This window comes from Amblyomma mixtum, chromosome 3 (genome assembly GCF_055824585.1).
Source record: "Amblyomma mixtum isolate Tamu chromosome 3, ASM5582458v1, whole genome shotgun sequence".
Lineage (NCBI taxonomy): Eukaryota > Metazoa > Arthropoda > Arachnida > Ixodida > Ixodidae > Amblyomma > Amblyomma mixtum.
Window position 1 is genome coordinate 395,467,465 of NC_143014.1, and position 19,620 is coordinate 395,487,084.

The window sequence follows — 19,620 nt, forward strand, 5'->3', positions numbered from 1 at the left end:
GGTTATTTTGAGGACAATAGTTGAAAGCTACGCTGGCTCACGCTCCCCCACTGCATTGATCCTTTCACCCGCGCTGGCGACACTGACCGCGCCTCCTCGCTTCTTCAAGGGACCAGAAGCTATTTCTTGGAAGAACATGTACAGCGATCTTCTGCCCATCTCCGCCTGGAGGCGGCTTGGCGGATGCACAGAACGTTACTGAAAAAAGGTGCATTGGCCGCGATCGGCCACGACAACCATCACGCATGCAAACATGCTCTTGGTTGCTAACGACCAAAATAATCACTAATATTCGGTGCATGTGCTTTCATACTCATGACTGGATATCATTTTAAAAAGAAGTAAGTCAGCAAAGACAAACGGCATGATCGGTGCTGTGCTACTCCTCTGACCAATCGCAGCTCTGAACGAAATCAACAGTTTAGCGCTTCAACACACCAGAGGCATGAAAATTATTGCGCTTAAAATTTCGGCTTGTGGTTAAGCTTTTATTAAAGCGGTAATAAAAGCTTTAAAAGGAATAGTTTTGCTTCACAGCCAGCGTAAGCTCTATTAGTCAGCGCTGTTCTTCATTTTCTAATAGCGTACGATAAATACCAGGGCGGTTAATTCCCTCCGTACAATTTCGAATAACGTGCACTGCTTTTCGAATAACCCCTCGTTGTGGCACATGTTCCTGAGCAAATAACAGACGATATAACAGAAAGGGTCCAGGTTAACATGCATACAAGTTAATAAATCAAAATCAGACGAACGAGCGAGATTGTTGACGCAGTAATTTTATGCTGGCTGAACATGCAATGTGACGCAAATCCCGAATAAATTGCACTCTCATATTTCTGCTCCATTTCAACAACAAAAAAGAGCCCTACTCGCTGATAAACGCGTGATATTCACCACTAATACTGACAACGCTGAAAAACAAAAATGCAAGAAACTAGGGAAGGAATAATTCTGCATCTGAACTGAGTTGTGAACGTGGCCTGACCATTCCATATATATAGGTACTTTTTTGTTTAGAGCACTTTTACCAAGACACGAGCCAGGCCTCAGAGTCGCACTTTTGCTGGTCTACTATGTGATCACCAGCATTTGTACATCTGCTCGGAAACTCCTCAACGCAGCGTAAAAGGCATTTCTACGTTTCCTTTCCAACAAGTGTACGGATCTTTTCTCTCGGCACAAGATAGCGAAGCCCATATAGTAATCAGTTTTCGAGATAGCTGCATTTCCTGATCATGTTTTGGCGCGTACAAGTGTTTCACATAGAAGCAATTCAATTTCAGCTTATTTTAAATTGATAAACAGGGAGCGAGGCGACCAACGCGATTTAAGTCTATTCGAACTTCTCTTGCGTATGAAATTGTGCTGCACGCCTACAAGAGCAGAAATTAGCTTAAACTCAGTGTACGTCTACGTAACTTTTAGCTTTTAGGTTGTTCCGCGCAGCTTTAATACAGTCAAGTAGTACTGATAGTCAGAAATGAAGGTGACTGCCTCCAATTTTTTTTTTCGAACTGTAGCGCTATGGAAGCATCGAATTCCGCAACAAACCGGGTGCCAGAGGAAACAGTAATCAAGGTGCTTATATTGCGGCAGTGCATTGTGAATTCTTATGGAATGGTTCATGCGTCAGGAAATAACTCTTTCTTTTAGAGGCTAATGATAAGCACTAAACAGTGCATTGCAATAGATAGACGCAGCCCGAAGACCCAAGCTCGAAAATAAATGAAACTACGGCGTATAAACCGGCAGGTTTTCCTTCATCATCGTAAGTTGCTTCGGATGACTGAGACTTTTGTCTTGTACGCACAAATAAAACTGAGCTAAAGGACATTGTATCGCACTGACAAACCAATCTTTAACAAAAGCACAAATTCAGCGGTGGCAACTGCCTATATTGAATAAAATGAAAGCGCGTATAATAGACGGAATCGCCCGAATAACCAGTCGGTTGAAGCGTCTTAACGGATGCTTGCTGGCATAGCGCTGGCAGTGCTCCATTTCTGCTCTGTTGACCCATTTTGAAAATATTTTGAGAACTTCGCGAACACTGGAACGATGAGAGGTGAGAACTGCTGCATCAGCAGTGGTCGACTGTCGTTTGAACCCCTCTTCTGCGCCATCTTCCTCAAATGTTCAAATGTTGTGAATCCCCTTTGTTTGCCTGACGCTTCTGATCACTCGATGCGGCTTTATTAAATCCATATTTATACAGCTGTATCTATTTAGATTGAGTTAAACTATGTTTGAACAGAGCGGTTTTTTTGCTTTCTTCGGATTCTCCTCACACGTGCGGCCCCTTCAGCACAAAAGAAAGTTGAAATTTCTCGCAGCAATATCACGCGGCAATATCAGTATTTAAAACTGTTAGTGTACCTGACATTGAATCAATAATGCTGCAGCATTTACGTCGCTTTTTTAGCCGGTTCTATGAATGATTTAGAAGTACAGGAAGGGCAGTTTATTGATATATATTTCGCAGTGCCTCCTGTACGCGGTAGTAAATGAGAGCTGACGAGAACTTCCGAATGATGCTCGTAACTTTAAGCTGCAGCTGCTCTGAAAACTATTCTGTTGCATACGCCACACACTTACGGCAGCATCTGCGTAATTCATACTGCGTAATAGCTGGCTGCATTAAAAGCTTCAAAGGGATACTGCAAGGACTGACAAGACGAGTCTCGCCGCGCTCGTTGTCTCCGATAATGGAGGAGTTGTGCGCACGCCGAAAGCGCGGAAAAATACGTGCCACAAGGGCAGAGAGGCGCATGCAAAAATAATAAGCTACCAGCACATTGCAAGGACCAAAGGTTGTCGCCCCGCACGCGGGCGGCTTGACCTTGGGACACTACTGGGAACGCAGACGTTCTTTCAGTCAGCGGAGAAAAGGAAAAGAGGGGAAGCGCGGGGTCCGGCGGAACGAAAGAAAGGCACGAAGCATGGAGGAAGGAAAACCTCCTCTGTAATTCCTCTATGGCGCGAAGCAAGCTTTGGAAGCGATGGCTGGCGATGGGTTGTAGTTTCTCCTGGTTGCTCCCTTCTCGCTCTTCAGGTCACGTGCCTGTCTATTTGGATTGGCCGCTCGCCTAGAGTCGAAGACGAAGCCGCTGTTTACCGCGCCTAGGTGCCGTGCGTGCAAGTCGCGACGCGCATTCCTCTTTTTATCTTGTAGTACGGGCCTATGTGCGTTTAGGTTCTGTTCAGCGATTACTTCATCGTGCAAGCTTCATCGATGTGTGACGCTGCAGTGGGCGACATCTTCGCGAAAGAGTCAACGTCTGAAAGAAACAGCGCACGCCAGATCGTCGCGGCGCCCTCATCGTACGGATTCTTTGCGCCCAATTTCAACCGTACAAGTAAGTGACATTTTCGTTTGGTCATACGGGTTGTTTCCTGCCATCAAGTTATGGTGTGTTCAGTACAGATTTTTTATCATGGATTGTGTGCGCGAGCCGCTGCTTGTTGCTATTTCTTGTTTTGAGCCGGTCGCGTGCGGCCGGAGGGAGCCGATCGTGTACAACACACGATCGCAGCGGCGCAATCTGCAGGCGTCTTTCTCATGCTTTTTTTCGCTGCAGGCTCTGATCCTTCGTCTGCCGTGCGAAAGAACATTGCCGGTCGTCTCTTCGACGCCAAGTATTTGTCCCTGCTCACGACCATTCAGTAAGGTAAGTCCAAACCGCAGTCTCCGTTCAGAAAGGGGCGAGTAAATTAGTGTGCGCGCTTCTGTAGCACGTACTGCACGCAGTGCTCACATCTACTGCAGCACTGTATGTGATTCTTATTGGACAATAATCCCTTTATAATTTTAGCGCGGCAAGGCAACTCCTTCTGCCAGGCCGCTTTTTTTGCGAATGGACGGCGTCAATTTTTTTTTTCTTTACCACGGAGTAGCAAGCAGACGATAAAACAGTAAACGTGAAATTTATTTATTCATAGGCAAGAAATTAGCAGCTCATTTGTGCTCTACGCTTCCTGGCATGCAACCGTTTTCGCTTACACCTTGCAATATTTTTGCTAACCCAGAATGTGACTTATCATGCCAGCAGTTTTACTGCATTCGAATGGCAAGATGCGCTTGCTAATGGTGTTAAGTTGATATGTAACTGGCTCTTCACTCAGGCTGAGAACTAATAGAGAAAAGTGAACTTGTTTAGTTCTTTTTACTAGTGAAAAGGTCGGGGCTAGTGGGTGGCCAAACATTAGCTCACAAAAGCGTACAGTCTATGTCACCTCTTTTTGTGCTCTTGTATTCTCTTGTGAAAGAGTGAGACTTTAGGTTTGATGTCGCTCTAAGAGGTTGAATAGAAGAATATGCTAGTATCTAAGCTTTTCTGTGTAGAACAATAAGGATTTCAGTTGCACTGCGGCAATCTGTCAACGAAAAAAAAATTCTGTAATGAATACTGTGAATCTCGTAAGCAGTAACAGTATAGTTCTTTCTTTTTTCTGCAGTGGCTGTTAGAAAATATGTTAATTATGTTAGGCACTTAGTGACAATTCACTGGTAATAGGCCATTGTGCTGTAGAAGTTTGTCCAGGCTTATTGTGCCAGTGCACTGCGTCAATTATGCCTGTTATAAATATGTGGCAAGTGCTGCAATGGATAAAATCTGGAATAAAAAGTTGTTTCTCGTTTTCAAACTATTCCTGTCGTTTTTTGAGCATGTGTACTGCCATTACGTGGTTTAATAAACATATAAGTTATCACTAGCCATTACACTAACGCTATAAATGACGCCTCTATTGCAGTGCACCTGGGAGAAGGAGGGATGCAAAGGTGCACAACCATTGTCACTCCTAGCACCGAAGTTCAGCCTGGATTCTTAAAAACCCTACAAGTGGCCGGGACTAGATGTGTGTGGTATGTATGTTTTTATGTAATTGGGACATTGTTGCAAGTTCATCATCACTTGATGTCCATCCGTGAACATAGTATGCTATGTTGCGCAGCTGCAGCCATTCTATTACAGAGATTTTGGAGCTTTTCAATGTTTTCGAGGACTTAGTTATGAAAGAATTTCTGAATAATGGTTCGAATAATTGTGACCACTTTTTATGGCATGAAGTATAAATGCAGTTTTTTTTCTGCAAAACTAGGCTGGACTTCAGCAAAGATTTCATATTGAATTAGTTTGAGAGGCGCTGCCTACAATCCATGTTGCTTGGCGTCAGAAAAAAATGACACACAGTTATGGTAATGCTTGGCAGGGTGGCATGCTACCAAGCTAATATGACTAGCACCGTTTATGCATGTGAAGCTTAATGTGATATGCAGCTATGTGAGGCTGTTAATCTTCTTTGCACTGTTCACACTTTCTTTTTGAGTAGGAAGGGGCTGTTCACTGATGTGAATAATTTCCAATAACTCACATGAATCCATATTAGTTTTATTTCACATCGGAGTGAACTTAAAATTTAATTAAGCTCACGTGCCCTGCATGTGACAGCAGATATGGAAGGCAGCTGTTTTAATAGCCATTCTTGCATGCGGTCAGTCAGTGTTTAAAATTTCATTATGCTAAGCATCTGAAAAGATGTGTAAAGGTAACATTCTATTGTGCCAGCAAAATGTAATTCATGAGAATTACTGCTGCTGCATATGCTGCAAGCATTGGATGAAGCAGCACTGTCTAAATAAAAAGATGAGATTTGTAATTTCCTCAAGCAAAAATACTGCTTTAGTAGGAGACTGTTCTATGCTGCTTATGTAGTTAATGTAGTCTGTCAGTGAAGGCCTGTCCATAACCAAACCTTTTTGCACAGGCATAATGTAGAGGTGTAATATGAAACAGGCTATGAACGTGAATAAAAAGTATCTTTATTATAATGTTTTCCAAATAATATTTTTGGTATGACGTTACCTCATGCATCGAGACAACTCTTTAGATGTGTAAGTTGCCCTTGCTATTATTTCACGTTTAGCCGAAAGCTTTTCCTTGTTTTCCAGGAGTGATACACTAAGATTTATAGTGCATACGCCTTTGTGCATAGGCCTTTCACCAGGTATTTAAACTGTATCGAAAGGCTGTGACAATGGAATGCACCCAGAAATGCCATCACAGGCACAAGCTTCCTGCTGTTTGCTAATCGGAAATGAATTCACAGGTAATATATGCAGGGAAAATTACAGTTGAAGTATCACTCATTGATGTTCAGATAATCACCTACACTTCCCTTTTAGGAAGAAAATTCACTGTATGGGCAACAAAACATATAATGGCATCAGAGACCAGAGACATATTGTTAGCAAGGGCTGCATGAAACCTTAACCGCTCTAGATATGGAGAAATAAAAACACGAGAATGGAGGGAAGGATTTGTTAAACGGCATTTCATTTTATCACCTTTTAGTAGCTTCCATTTCATGCACATGTTTTTCTGTTTCTTGATATGACCCTCTTCTTAGTCTGGCATCCGGGATGCCTACAGCCTGACCGTGCAGCTGGGCACAATGTTCTGGATTTTTGCTGAGGAGCCAGTGTGCTTGTGATAATGTCAGCATATGTGAGTTATTAAGTAGCCGCCATTTAGGACATGTTTTGTTTTTCCTGCATATCTTTTCTGATTTTGGTTCGCATTAATAAACAGAAGCCTACACTTGTGGCATTGTTTTCATGCATCTCCCTTTATCCCTGCCGTTTGTGTGGTTTACACTTTTAGACCTGAATTAACTAAGCCCATGGTCACGTCATCTGAGCCTTGTGGTTGCAAAATTCATTATATGTTTTCTTTTCTGTGCAGGTCAAGTACATGGTACATACTGCCTCCACCTGTATGAAGAAGACTGCCAGGGTCATTGCTGTAATATGGTGTAGCATGTGACAAAATAAATATGACGGTATGTTTCTTTATCCGATTCGTTTATGAATTCTTTGTGTACATTCTGCAGTAGTACCTGCACCTGAACACACAATGACACAGATCATCTCACATGAAAGATTCGTCGCAACATTTTGACACTGCCTGCACTTCCAGAAAGACTCAGGCTTCTACCATATGGGTCAACTTTAGTTCTGCATTCAGTGGGCAGGTTTACGCTACAGAAGGGTAATAATGCTCTCGTGTGGACAGTATAAATACACCACCGAGTAGTGTATAGATACCCTTTGCAGTAGGGCATTACTTTGTACCACTAGAAGGGTAACTTTATCCATCATGTAACGGTATAAGCTTGCACCACAGGGGTGCAAACTTTGCTCTGTTTATGACGGTATAAGTTTAGTCTTTGACAAAGTAACTTTGGACTTCTATACATAGCATAAATTTACCTGCTAAAGGTGCAAACTTGCACCTCGCATGCTAGGATATGTTTATGCTTTCCTCAGGCTAACATTTACCCCTTTTAGAAAGGCGTAATGTTATACCTAACTGGTTTAAAGTTACTCTTCTTATGTCAGTGCAAGTTTAGGCTATTAGAGCGTAACATTACTCTATGTGCGAGAGCATAAATACTTAGTCTCCAAGAAACAGCGTAACCTTACCCCCAAAAAGGTGTCAGCTCAGCGACAAGTGTTTTACCCCCCAAAAAGACTAAGATCACACCTTTTTTTCTTAGAGTGTAGAAGTAAGCAGCAAGATCAGCACGTAGCTCGGTGCTCCACCGGACTGCACCGGAATTGAATGGAGAGAACTACGTTCGAGAGCTTTAAAGTCGCTGGTTACTGGGCGGGTGCTTTCGCCGATATGGCGGCTCGCTGAAGCTTCCGTTCTTATTGGCTGAGCATCCTTCATATGTCCTGAACTCCTCTACGCGTGCGCTTTGCACCTTAGAGCAGCGCATAAGCACTTCCTCCTGACGGTGTAATGGCCTTTTATTGGAGACTTCCCTTTTCTGGTTCGCCCCAGCGTGACAACACATTTCAGGTTAAGCAAACAAGGAAAGGAGCACCTTTTGGTGACGGAACTGGCATTTACTGCGGAGGCGAATAGCGGCTGTGTCACGTTTTAGATTGCCAAATGTTCCTCTCGTCTCAGCGTTTTGTTTCTGTTTTTTTTTTTCTTATGTGATGCACGCAGCATTTGTGGAATATGGCCTTGCTACCCAAATGTCGATCAGCGACATTGGTTTTTTGGGAGCAGAGATAAGGTACTACGCGAGCACTTATCTGGTCCCCACCCGTGTCAGTCATAGCGAAGGTCATTCCTACTGTCACGGCGTGGTCGCAGCGTCGAGATAGAGAGACTTCTGGCTTCTCCGTTCTCATGCCACGAACAATGATCCTGGATACCTCGCGACCGCGTACCATTGATCCAGGCCATCGTGTAGTATCATGTGAGCTCAAGAAGTACTTTGATTTGGGCTAGTTGGCTCATATCTTGAAAGTAGTTCGGACGGCGCGAAAACAACAAAGACAAAGGAGACACGAACACAACAGGACGGGCGCCAACTTGCAACTGAAGTTTATTGCACCAGACCCCTACATTTTATGCATCACCCCAGCCATATCTCGCAAGCCTATCACACATCAAAACGAAATTGTCATCAAAAGTCCTAACACCGGAAGTAGGCGCAACTATTCCAGACAGATATGCATTCTGCACTATACACATGATAACATTTTCCTTATTTTATAAGTCTCAAGATTAGAAGAGCGCGCAACCCACATGAAAGCAATTCATTCTGAAAAAGAAATACAAACGCTTGAACAAGGCAACCAGAGCGCAAACTCAACAATTTAACACAAATTGTCATAATGAAAGAATGACCAACAACAAACGCGGAAAATTTTTGGTGGACATGAAAACGTAAACCTTCGGGGAAACCTCCCAGCGTCAATGAACTATTTCTAGCGTCAAAATCATTGAGAAAACCTCCCAGCGTCAAAGATAAAACGTAAAATCTAAAGACAGCCTTCGAGAAAAGCCACCTCAGCGTCACTAATTGAAATTGAAGGCCTACTCACGCATGCGCTTCCCGCTTTCTTAATAAAAAATGCCTCCACTACTTCCCGCTCAAATCTGTCTTTACCGCTCTTCAAAAAAACTGTTTTGCTCAAATCCGGACTACACCCTTTGCAAGTCTTGCAGTGGTCAGCAAGGAAACTTCCATGTTGTTGGCGCACATTCCGCATGTGTTCGCTGGCCCGTTCATTAAAACATCGACCGGTTTGCCCTATGTACACAAGACCACAGCTTAGAGGAATCTGATATACCACTTGTGATCTGCATTTCGTGAACTGTTTTTGATGTTTAATGTTTTTGATGATGTTGATGTTTTTGATGTGGAAGTTTCCTTGCTGACCACTGCAAGACTTGCAAAGGGTGTAGTCCGGATTTGAGCAAAACAGTTTTTTTGAAGAGCGGTAAAGACAGATTTGAGCGGGAAGTAGTGGAGGCATTTTTTATTAAGAAAGCGGGAAGCGCATGCGTGAGTAGGCCTTCAATTTCAATTAGTGACGCTGAGGTGGCTTTTCTCGAAGGCTGTCTTTAGATTTTACGTTTTATCTTTGACGCTGGGAGGTTTTCTCAATGATTTTGACGCTAGAAATAGTTCATTGACGCTGGGAGGTTTCCCCGAAGGTTTACGTTTTCATGTCCACCAAAAATTTTCCGCGTTTGTTGTTGGTCATTCTTTCATTATGACAATTTGTGTTAAATTGTTGAGTTTGCGCTCTGGTTGCCTTGTTCAAGCGTTTGTATTTCTTTTTCAGAATGAATTGCTTTCATGTGGGTTGCGCGCTCTTCTAATCTTGAGACTTATAAAATAAGGAAAATGTTATCATGTGTATAGTGCAGAATGCATATCTGTCTGGAATAGTTGCGCCTACTTCCGGTGTTAGGACTTTTGATGACAATTTCGTTTTGATGTGTGATAGGCTTGCGAGATATGGCTGGGGTGATGCATAAAATGTAGGGGTCTGGTGCAATAAACTTCAGTTGCAAGTTGGCGCCCGTCCTGTTGTGTTCGTGTCTCCTTTGTCTTTGTTGTTTTCGCGCCGTCCGAACTACTTTCAAAATCATGTGAGCGCCTGCGCATCCGCGACCGCGCTGTTAAACGCACGACCGCGGGATACTGGAGCCATGTGAAGGAAACAATGCGTAACGCCGTGCCACTTCACACCAGGTCGATGGTAGTGTTTATACCGAATGCCTGACGCGGGCGTTTCGGCATGCAGTCAGCCTTCCCTTTTTAGTTAGCCTTCCTCATAGCAGTGGTAACGTTACAGTCGTTGTTTTTAATTTGAGTAGCGTGTAAGCGCATAAGGCTACCATTCGTTATACGAGGCCTAACTGCAGTAGAGACTGGTGGATCCGCTGTCCAGCCCATTGTGGAACATACCAGGTGCAGCCATTCCGTACCACAGCGCATGCGCAGAGAACTCGCAGGCTCCTGCGCGCATGCGCAGGTGCTCGGAGCCCGTGCACGGCGGTGGGACGCCCTGTTCCGCTGTCAGGTCGTCTGCTTGCTGCAAACCTGTAGCGCCGCTAACGGTTGTCGGAATGCACAAAAAGGCGCTGCCGTGTCGTACTGAGTTTAAAGGGGTTAATGGAGCACAATGCCACGAGGTTTTCATGCTGTATACGGTGCTGTAGGAGGTCTCTTTGTGACCCCGTGGACATCTCTTCAGCGGCGGGAGACACTTTCATTGCTGGAAAATACGACGTAACGTTTTTGACCCCCGCTGCACCGGTTCAAACTAACGAGTGTGGTGACTACATCGAGTCGTCTGGAGGCTTTGCTTTGGTTTTTATTAGATTTTGGGGTTTTGTTGTCTTCCTTGCGTGATAAAAGTGCACACGCGCTGTAAACTGCAAAACCTATCTTGATATCTCTGCGTATCCCTTCATTTTCTTTTGCATGGAATTGAAGAAAACAGGGCTCTAATGAGTTTTACCCCACAAGGCAGGTTATGGTTCCTGGCGCATAGATTTTCCATCGAGGACAGGTGTTGTGACGAAAGGCCATTTAGCAAGCATTTCACCCCAGGAGAGCCGAAGCACGAGGCCCGGGGTAAATTCTGAACCCATTAGAATAGTGGAGGGACAGTAATACGGAACAGTCTCGGAAGGTGACTGCAGTTCACTATTGGTAGGGAGGTGCTGGAAGCGGTAACGGAATACGTGTACTTAGGACAGGTAGTGGCCGCCGATCCGCATCACGAGATTGAAATAACTGAAATAATAAGATTGGGGCCGAGCGCATTTCGCAGTTTCTCTAAAAGCATGAATGAAAGCTAAGAATATTCATTCAAGAGAAAGGTAAATAACAGCTGTATCTTACCGGTAGTCGACTCTGGGGAAAAAACCTGGAGGCTAACTAAAAGGGTTCAGCTTGCAAAAGTGTGGAAAGGAAAATGATAGGTGTAACGTTAAGACACAGGAAGAGAACGGAGTGGGACTGAGAACAAGCTCATGTTACGGGTATCCGAGTCGAAATCCAGAGGAAGATATGGGCTTGGCCAGGGCATGTAATGCGAATGCAGGATATCCGGTTTCCAGGTGGCCGTGGGCAAACGTGCGCTTGCGTAACGGTGACGCTCTTAATACGTCTCCCGCAAAGGCTGTCAACGCCTTTGTGAGACCAAAAAGAGCAAGAAGTTTTGCTGGTAAACCATTTCGTTTATTTTCGGCACAAATAAAAGAATGCCTTAGAGCAGTGACTCGCGGTTCCTGCAGTGCCTGCACAAAAGGTGTACAAAATAAAAAAAACTGTGATCGCTGTGTTTAGTGTTCCGATAACAGAAGAGAAGTTAGTTTAGCGATTTCGCAGGAAGCAAGCAGTACCGCTCTGTGCTGACCGAAGGTCGCCGCTGCGCATTGCTGTTTCAGTACGACAGCCTGCGTCCACCACTCGTGTAGCGAGTGAGTGCACGCCAAATTATCCTCTCCCGTCCTCTTTCCCCTCGAGCTAAATGTAAAACGCCGGGCTGGACGAATAATCTGGCCGGCTGTGGTTTGCCATCGGCGATCGGTGGCTGCAGCGGCCGCCATTTATCACTGTTTTTGGCTAACCAGTTGCGTAATTCAAATTTTTATTTAAGTATATATCTCGCAAATACAAAGTGCAAAAGGTGTGCACGAAGTATTTTTTTTTTTTTGAGGAACACTTCGCGAATGGTGCATATTCACATTGCCTCTTTACTGTGGCGTCTGATGCCCAAGATGCCAGTTTTTTTTTTGTCTTGTTCTGTTTTTCGGCAAAGGGCAAAAGCGTCGCCAAGCCTTTTGCAGCTCCCGGCAGCGCAGCTTCCAGCGCCCTCACTTCTGCCCCCTCAATGTCGCAACCCAACTGACCACCGCACCCGGCGTTTCGGCCAATCAGCTGTCGTCGAAAGGGACCTTTTTTTTAGAAAAATAACTGAAATTTGGACATGTGCGCAGGTAGCCAGACCAGATTAGGAATTTTGTAAGAATAGGGTGCATAAGGTTAATGGAGGAATATGGGAGAGTCCTCGGTGCTGCAAGTGGATGCACTTGGGCTGAAAATGGCGACGAAGCCACTCAATGTGTGGGGCGAATTAGGAGGCTGCAAAGGGACCCAGATCCTAAGCACTGCAATGACACCAGAAAATTACAACACACGACGACGACTGCGAGGAAATTAAGGAACAAAGCATATGGTGTACTAACTACCTAATTGTTCCGAATGATAGGCTGGATTATTATGGGTTGTCATCGCGCACTTCAGGCTGTTGTTCTGCGTACCCAACCTCGATTTATACGATACCAGCTGATCAAATCTAAAGAGGGAGACGAAGACGGAGAGCTGATGGGAGTGGTCACCACCGTACCTTGGCCCAGCCTCCCGCGTGGCTATTTAACCTATGTTTACTGAGGGGAAGAAGAAGAAGTAGAAGTGGACGCGCTTCGCATGGGCTCTGCCAACAAGGCAAATTTCCTGCGAAACATCCCTCCAATCTAGGAAATCATAATTCGAAGAGTTTTGCGAAATCATCTGGTATCCATCGACGATTTTATCAAGCCTGTGAGCGTTTTTCCGACATTTCTAGGGAATTGTGAGGCTTCGAGGCGGTGGCCACCACGCTAGGTGGGGCGAGGCCTAGTGCAGTCTACCCAGTCAGCATGATGCCTAATGGCAAACATCTCAAATTAAAAACAAAAAAGGATACATCAAACCAAAACGAGGTGGTTCTCAGTGGTCTATGCTTACCAACCACTCACCCAGCTAACTCTACGAATGCCAAGGAAATGCATTTAGACGCCCAAATCCAAAATCATCCAGGTGGTGACGAAGGCCGTGCCTGATCGCCTGACGGCCTGCACTGCAACTGGCAGGTAAACATATGCAAGAAGAATTGTAAAAGATTAGCAAAGTGCGTGCAAGTCGTGAACGCAGGAAAGACTTATGCTGCCCCAACGCACCTACTTCAGAGCGCCGTAAAACCGCAAAAGCCGTCAGTATCGCTAGCCCAGCCGGCAGTGCGTCACACGACTCAGAAGAAGAGGAAGCTACCACCGCCTACTACAGCTGTCTACAAGATAAGTGTAAGACCCAAGAAGGGCATGGACGTCAAGAAATTCGTGCCAGCCCAGTTTTCTAGAGCCATCGTGGCAGCCTGCAACAATTACTTACCATCGTGCGACCGCATTATTGTGCGAGCACAAACCGTATCAAAAATCATCATAGTCAGCGCTCCCTGTGAAGAGACCACGGATGCCGTACTGCATATCACGAGTCTGTGCCTGGAGGGCAAGACTAACGCAGTAAACGTCTATCTGGCGGCGCCTGAGGATGCCATCAGAGGAGTTATTCATGGAATGGACCCAAACACTCCATGAGAATGATTCTTAGCCAACCTTTGACTGCGCACCCGGCTAGGTAGAGATCGTTCAAGCACGCATGTTTGGAGGGTCTCGCACAGCAGTGCTAACCTTCCTGAGGCCCATCCTTCCCCGTTACGTCATCTACTACGGAGGATAGACGGCGTGCTGCCCATGTAGACCGACACAGCAGACCTGCAAATTATGTCTCAAAGCAGGCCACATTGCGGACGTGTGCCCAACCCCGGGGATCAACCTGTGCCGCGACTACGGACTTCAGGACCCGGAGGAAAACCACAGCTGCGAGGCTGAGTGATTGGCGTGCCAAGAAAACCATGCAACGGGAGACAGAGACTGCGAGGAGCGCCTCAAGACAGTCAGTGGACCAAGGCACAACAACACCGCCGTCCAAAAGGACAACAAACAACAAAAAAACCCTTCAAGCCAACACGTCAGCAGGAAGGATCAGCAGTTCAACCTGATGGAGTACCGCTGGTTCGCTTCGGAGGAACAGGAGCGGCAGCCGACAGGGATGCCCGGGCCACAGTCTCGCCCTAGTCGTAAGCAGTACCACCTAGGGGCTCCCCTATCAAGCTTTCAGAATCGTTGATAGAAGGGCCACTGATACCATCATAAGGGGAGCCCATAAAACTGCCTAAACATCCAATGAACGACAATAATGGAGCGTATTTGGGAACTCGGAGTACACAGCACCTGTGACGACCTCAGGGAAGCGGTTCTACAGGGTAAAAAAAAAAACGCTTAACCACAAAACAAGAGGGTAGGGATATCCTGACGACACCGGCGCTATGGCAGGCACTACGAACTAGCGGGATCAAGTCCTAAATTCTGACACCTTAAAGAGAAAAGATCTATGTAAACCCGATAACAAGGCACATGCATCCCTAACGGCAGAAGGATAGAAGGAGCGCGAGAGACAAAAAGATGGCAAAAAAAATTGGCTGTGGCTTAGTTGAGGTTAAGACTGGATATGTCGAAGCGAAAAGCTGCGGCGAGGCGGAGGAGGAGCCGCGCCTGTAGTGTTTACGGTGCTGTCTTAGAAGGTTGCTTCTGAGACATGTACTGTGGTGTGCATTCCTTTCTGGTGTACGCCAAGATATGAGAGACAGGCATTTGCTTTCCTTAAAAGCAATTTTCATTTCATTTCATTTTCCTTAAGGCACTTACGGCGCGGTTCGGGTATCCACCGAGATATGAGAGTGACAGGCGTCGTTTGCTTTCCTTAAAACCAATTTTCTTTTTATTTTCCTTCCCTTACGGCGCGGTTCGGGTGTCCACCGAGATATGAGTGTTTCCTGGCGCACTGTCGCTTCTTGTTCTCCTTCCGTGGCGACTGTCGGCGCCTGTTCTATGGGCAAGCGCGCCTTATATACCCCTCCTTTCAAATGCGCACTGCGCAAGGCTGCGGCGAAAGGTCAAACGGTGGCGAGGAGGAGAATTGGCCGCGCACATGCGCAGTGGCCTGCGCCGTGCGTGACTTCAGTCCAGGGGATACAGCTCACGCGAAGCGTGGTGTTGACGAGCCTAGCAAAGCTTTTCGGTAAAAAACTATCAAAACAATCTGAAGCGGTATACGTGGACATCGGTGCCTATGCCGTGCCAGACAGGTTCGCGACTGCTGCGGTCGACGACAGGGCTTCATTCAATACCGAAGATCCTGCGGAAGTGGTATCACTAGCCATAGCCATCACAATCAAGACTCAAGATCAACAGGTGAAGTCATCGCACATAGTGGCGGACTCCCAACAAGCTTACAGGATTACCTTCCTGGAAAATATGACGCAAGGGCGAGCACACTATTAAGTACACTTTCACTCTCAGGAAGATTAGCATGGACACCTGGTCATGGTGGCCTAGCTGGAAACGAAGTAGCGAGTGATCTAGCCCGAGCTCTCACAAACAGGGCGGATCCCCATCCCTACCCCACCTAGGGGCGTAGCCAAGGGGAGGGGGGGGGAGGCTTATAGGGCTTCAGCCCCCCCTCCCCCTCGAAATGTTTTCGAACTGTCACCAATCGCAGCGTGGCCCAAGTCCAAATCGCGACTTCTGCTATCAAAGTACTGTTCTTGCTTGGATGGTCTCCCTTTCCTTGCGTATGATTGCGCAAGATGTTTATTTGCCTCATTTGACGCGTTATATAGTGTGACGTTTGCTTAGATACGTAGATTTAATGGAGACATGTGTATTTAAAAAACTTGTTGCGAGGTTTTGTGTATACATACAGTGACTTTGTTTGCGTTGAAACTTTTTTGTTCTTTATCAAGTTGTATTTCCATTTTATCTGCGAACTTCTAATGTATATTTTGCAGAACTCCTCGTTTATGCATGTGCTCGCTGTTGCGGCTGAAATATCGGTGAAATTACTCGCAATACACGCCCGGTGACAGCTGCTGCTGCGCAGTACACTGGAACGAAGGACAGCGTCATTGAGATTTTTCCCTGGCCGTTGCATATGCACAGAAATGTAAAGGTTCTTGAACGACAGAGATTCATTAAAATATTTGTCCTCGACTTGCTCATTTCATGGCCTTTACGTTTTTTATATTAGCGGCATGCACTTCTTTGCTGGTTTCGGACTGATATAGTTCTAGACTTCATGTGATATTTTTTTTACTTAATAAATATGTAAAAACATGGAAGCACTGGCATCAGTTATGTCTGCTACGATTTTTAAGACATACGAATACATTCTTTGATTTAAAAAAAATACATATTTCACTTGCCTAGAGAATGCGTAGCGTTACCTAATACTCAATGACATTGTCAATGACAATGCAGTTATTATTATTTCGTTTGACTCTCCACAAATTCTGTGAGGAGGCCGCGCTGCAACATGAGCCCCCTCCGAGCAAAATTTCTGGCCACGCCACTGACCCTTCCTCCCTCTTAGGACCTTACGGTGACTGGCTAGAACACTTTATATAGAAAGAAGACATTTCTCACCGCCCCTCACCCCCTTCCCCCCGTGTAGGGTAGCAAACCGATTATTATTTCGGTTAACCTCCCTGCCTTTCCTCTTCTATATCCTCCTCCTCTCACCGCCACACAAACAACTCGGATGCCAGTGACTGGAGGAGAATACAAACAAACAAACACATATCTAAGTCTTCACATTTTACACAAGCGAAGACCCACGCAATTCCCGAGTTACTGTCCTTGGTGCGGAGCAAGCCCCACGCTCTACCATGCTATGCAAGGTCAAACCGGATAAAAAGTCACTAGCGCCACACGCGACACACGAGCAGTGGGAGGAGGCTCTGACCAGCGACAACCTGGACCAGTAATCCTGGATCATCCAACCAGTACGCAAGTCAGCAGCCGCCTGCGAAGCCCTGGACAAGGGGCCCCGACCACACGGCTCCTGCGAATTAATCTATGCTACCTGAAAGTTTTTTCTCAGACTCAAATTTGAAGAAGAAAATGCACACTCACGGCCCTGCGCTTCAGCCGCATTGCTATCGCCACGTAAGTCTGTGCTCGCCTTTCCTGACCTGGGTCTCTTTTGGCCGTTGTTTCCGTCTTCCCAGCTCCTTTCAATAAACACCCGTCTTACACAAAGGGTTATCGAGTGATTTGAGCACAAGTTGAAAATGAAATAAATAAGGAGAGGGGGAAAGCGACTGACGGCCTGTTTTGCACATCGTTTTATACGAAAGGGACAAGTCATTTCTCAGGTTGTTTGTTTAGTTTATGTCACAGACCTGAAACATACTATCCCTATGCTCTGTCAATGTGCTTGTTCTTGTTGTGTAGCCATGGAGCTGAGTGGCCAGCTCTGGACTGACGCGTTGTGCAAGGGCACGGGTTTCCTTTTTTACCTCGTTTTTGTAGCGCTGCCAACTTGGTATTCCGTGTCGGGTTTTAGAAAATGAATTAGGGTTTTAACGAAGTTAAACCACGTGGACGCGCGAAAGCGTGTGTTTACTCTGACTGGCTCATAGTTTTGCTTTGCTGGGTCGTCGGCACGTCTAGCGACGATATTAGGCTAGGGTTAAGCTCTATTGTTAAGATGTGATCTGTTCGCGCCGCCTATTTAACTTGATGAAGACGACGATGTGCAACACACAGTGCGAGATTTTTTTTAGCCGTATTTTGAGATTTTTTGTCCCACCCACTTTAATGCAGGTCCGTTTTGTTTGGGTTCTAGGACATGTAGGTATTCATTCAAACGAGGTGGCTGATTACTTAGCAAGGTCAGCTCCTCACGGATCAGTGATTTATGCCGTCGCGAATTTCAGTCTGCTGGCGGTTTCCAGGTATCAGTGGATCCAACACATATCAGCCAGGTTACGCGATCCCTTGCTAAATGCCACCGATTATCAGCACTTAGCATACAATTGGAACGTCCGTTCGTGTAATCTAGCCTGCGTGAGGTATCAATGACGCGGTAACGGTGCAGGATTCCCAGTTTAAATTTACATCTATACACATGGGGGTGGCCACCGACAAACCTATGCGACTATGCGACTCTGTAGACCATTTTCTGCTTTACTGTCCAAAGCTCGCACTTCAGAGAAAGATTTACCTTGAAGTCCCTCTCTTCAGGTTAGGGCTCTCGATAACTCTGCCAGTGTTATTATTGTTCGGTGCGAGGGATTTCCATTGGATTCAGTTTGTGGGTTTCTCCATGATTTAAGGAGAACTAAGGAAAGCCAAAGTGCAGTACTTTCAGCAGCTGATTCAGGATGCCTCGACATCTCGTCCTGATCGGATCTGGAAGATTGTGAACGACGCACTCGGCCTGCGTACAGCTGCGCCTAGTCAGTTTCAGATGACTGTCGAAGGTCAACTGCTTACTGAAGGTGCTCTAGCAGAGCATTTCAACACCCACTACATAACTGCCATGACTAACAATGCTGCTCCTTCTGTAACGTCTTGCGCCCTTGACGACAACCTCTTGAACACTGTTTTTATGGTGCCAACTAATACAGCTGAGGTTTACAACATATTTACGTCACTAAAGAACAGTAAAAGCCTTGACATAGATAATATCCAGGTCCGACCGGTCAAATACGTCCTCGACGTCATCTGTCCAGCCCTCGTACACATTTATAACCTTGCTTTGGAGACGGGTTTTTTTCCACTAAACATGAAACGCGCAAAAGTTTCAGTTATATATAAAGGCGGCGACAAAAATGATGCTGCCAACTACCGACCAGTGTCAGTTCTCCCAGTGTTTTCAAAAGGTCTTGAAAAAGTTATTCTGTCTCGTCTCGACCCCTTTTTTACCAAGCATAAACTTCTTTCTGAATGTCAGCATGGGTTCAGAAGAGGGTGCTCTACCGAGTCTGCCCTTTTGATTCAAAAGGAATTGATACTCAAAAACATGGATGCAAATAAACTAACGCTTGGGGTGTTTGTAGATTATAGCAAAGCTTTCGACTGCCTCAACCATACTGTTCTCCTTAATAAACTGTATCACTATGGCATTCGGGGCGTACCCCATTCACTCTTAAAGTCATACCTTGCAACACGCATGCAGTCTGTAGTTATCGATGGCAGTCTGTCTTCCTTTAAAGAAATACCATGCGGCGTCCCTCAAGGCAGCGTTTTGGGACCGTTTTTGTTTAATATCTATGTGAACGATGTGGTTCGTATTGATAAGCATGTCAAGTTTGTTTTGTACGCTGATGATACCAGCTTGTTTTTCACATCAGATAATAGTTTTCACCTACTGCATACCGCTAATGAAACTCTCTGCAAATTGCTTGATTGGTCGAGCAAAAACTGTTTAAGAATAAATCCTAAAAAATCAAAAGCCATTCTGTTTGCTTCAAAAAACAAACCAGTAAGTTTGATTGGCGGGCTCCGCTTGGGCAGCTCTACAATCGATATAGTCAAAGAGCACAAGGTTTTAGGAGTGGTACTATCG

At 45.6% G+C, this 19,620-nt stretch overlaps 1 long non-coding RNA gene and 1 pseudogene across 1 annotated transcript; both read left to right on the forward strand.

Annotated features, from left to right (window-relative positions):
* Positions 1-19,620, forward strand: part of LOC149357256 (uncharacterized) — a 40,287-nt pseudogene that overhangs the window by 16,041 nt on the left and 4,626 nt on the right.
* On the forward strand, positions 2,747-5,000 carry LOC149357257 (uncharacterized). The gene is made up of 3 exons (XR_016291798.1): positions 2,747-3,359; positions 3,582-3,671; positions 4,756-5,000. It is a non-coding gene; the product is annotated as an uncharacterized LOC149357257 (long non-coding RNA).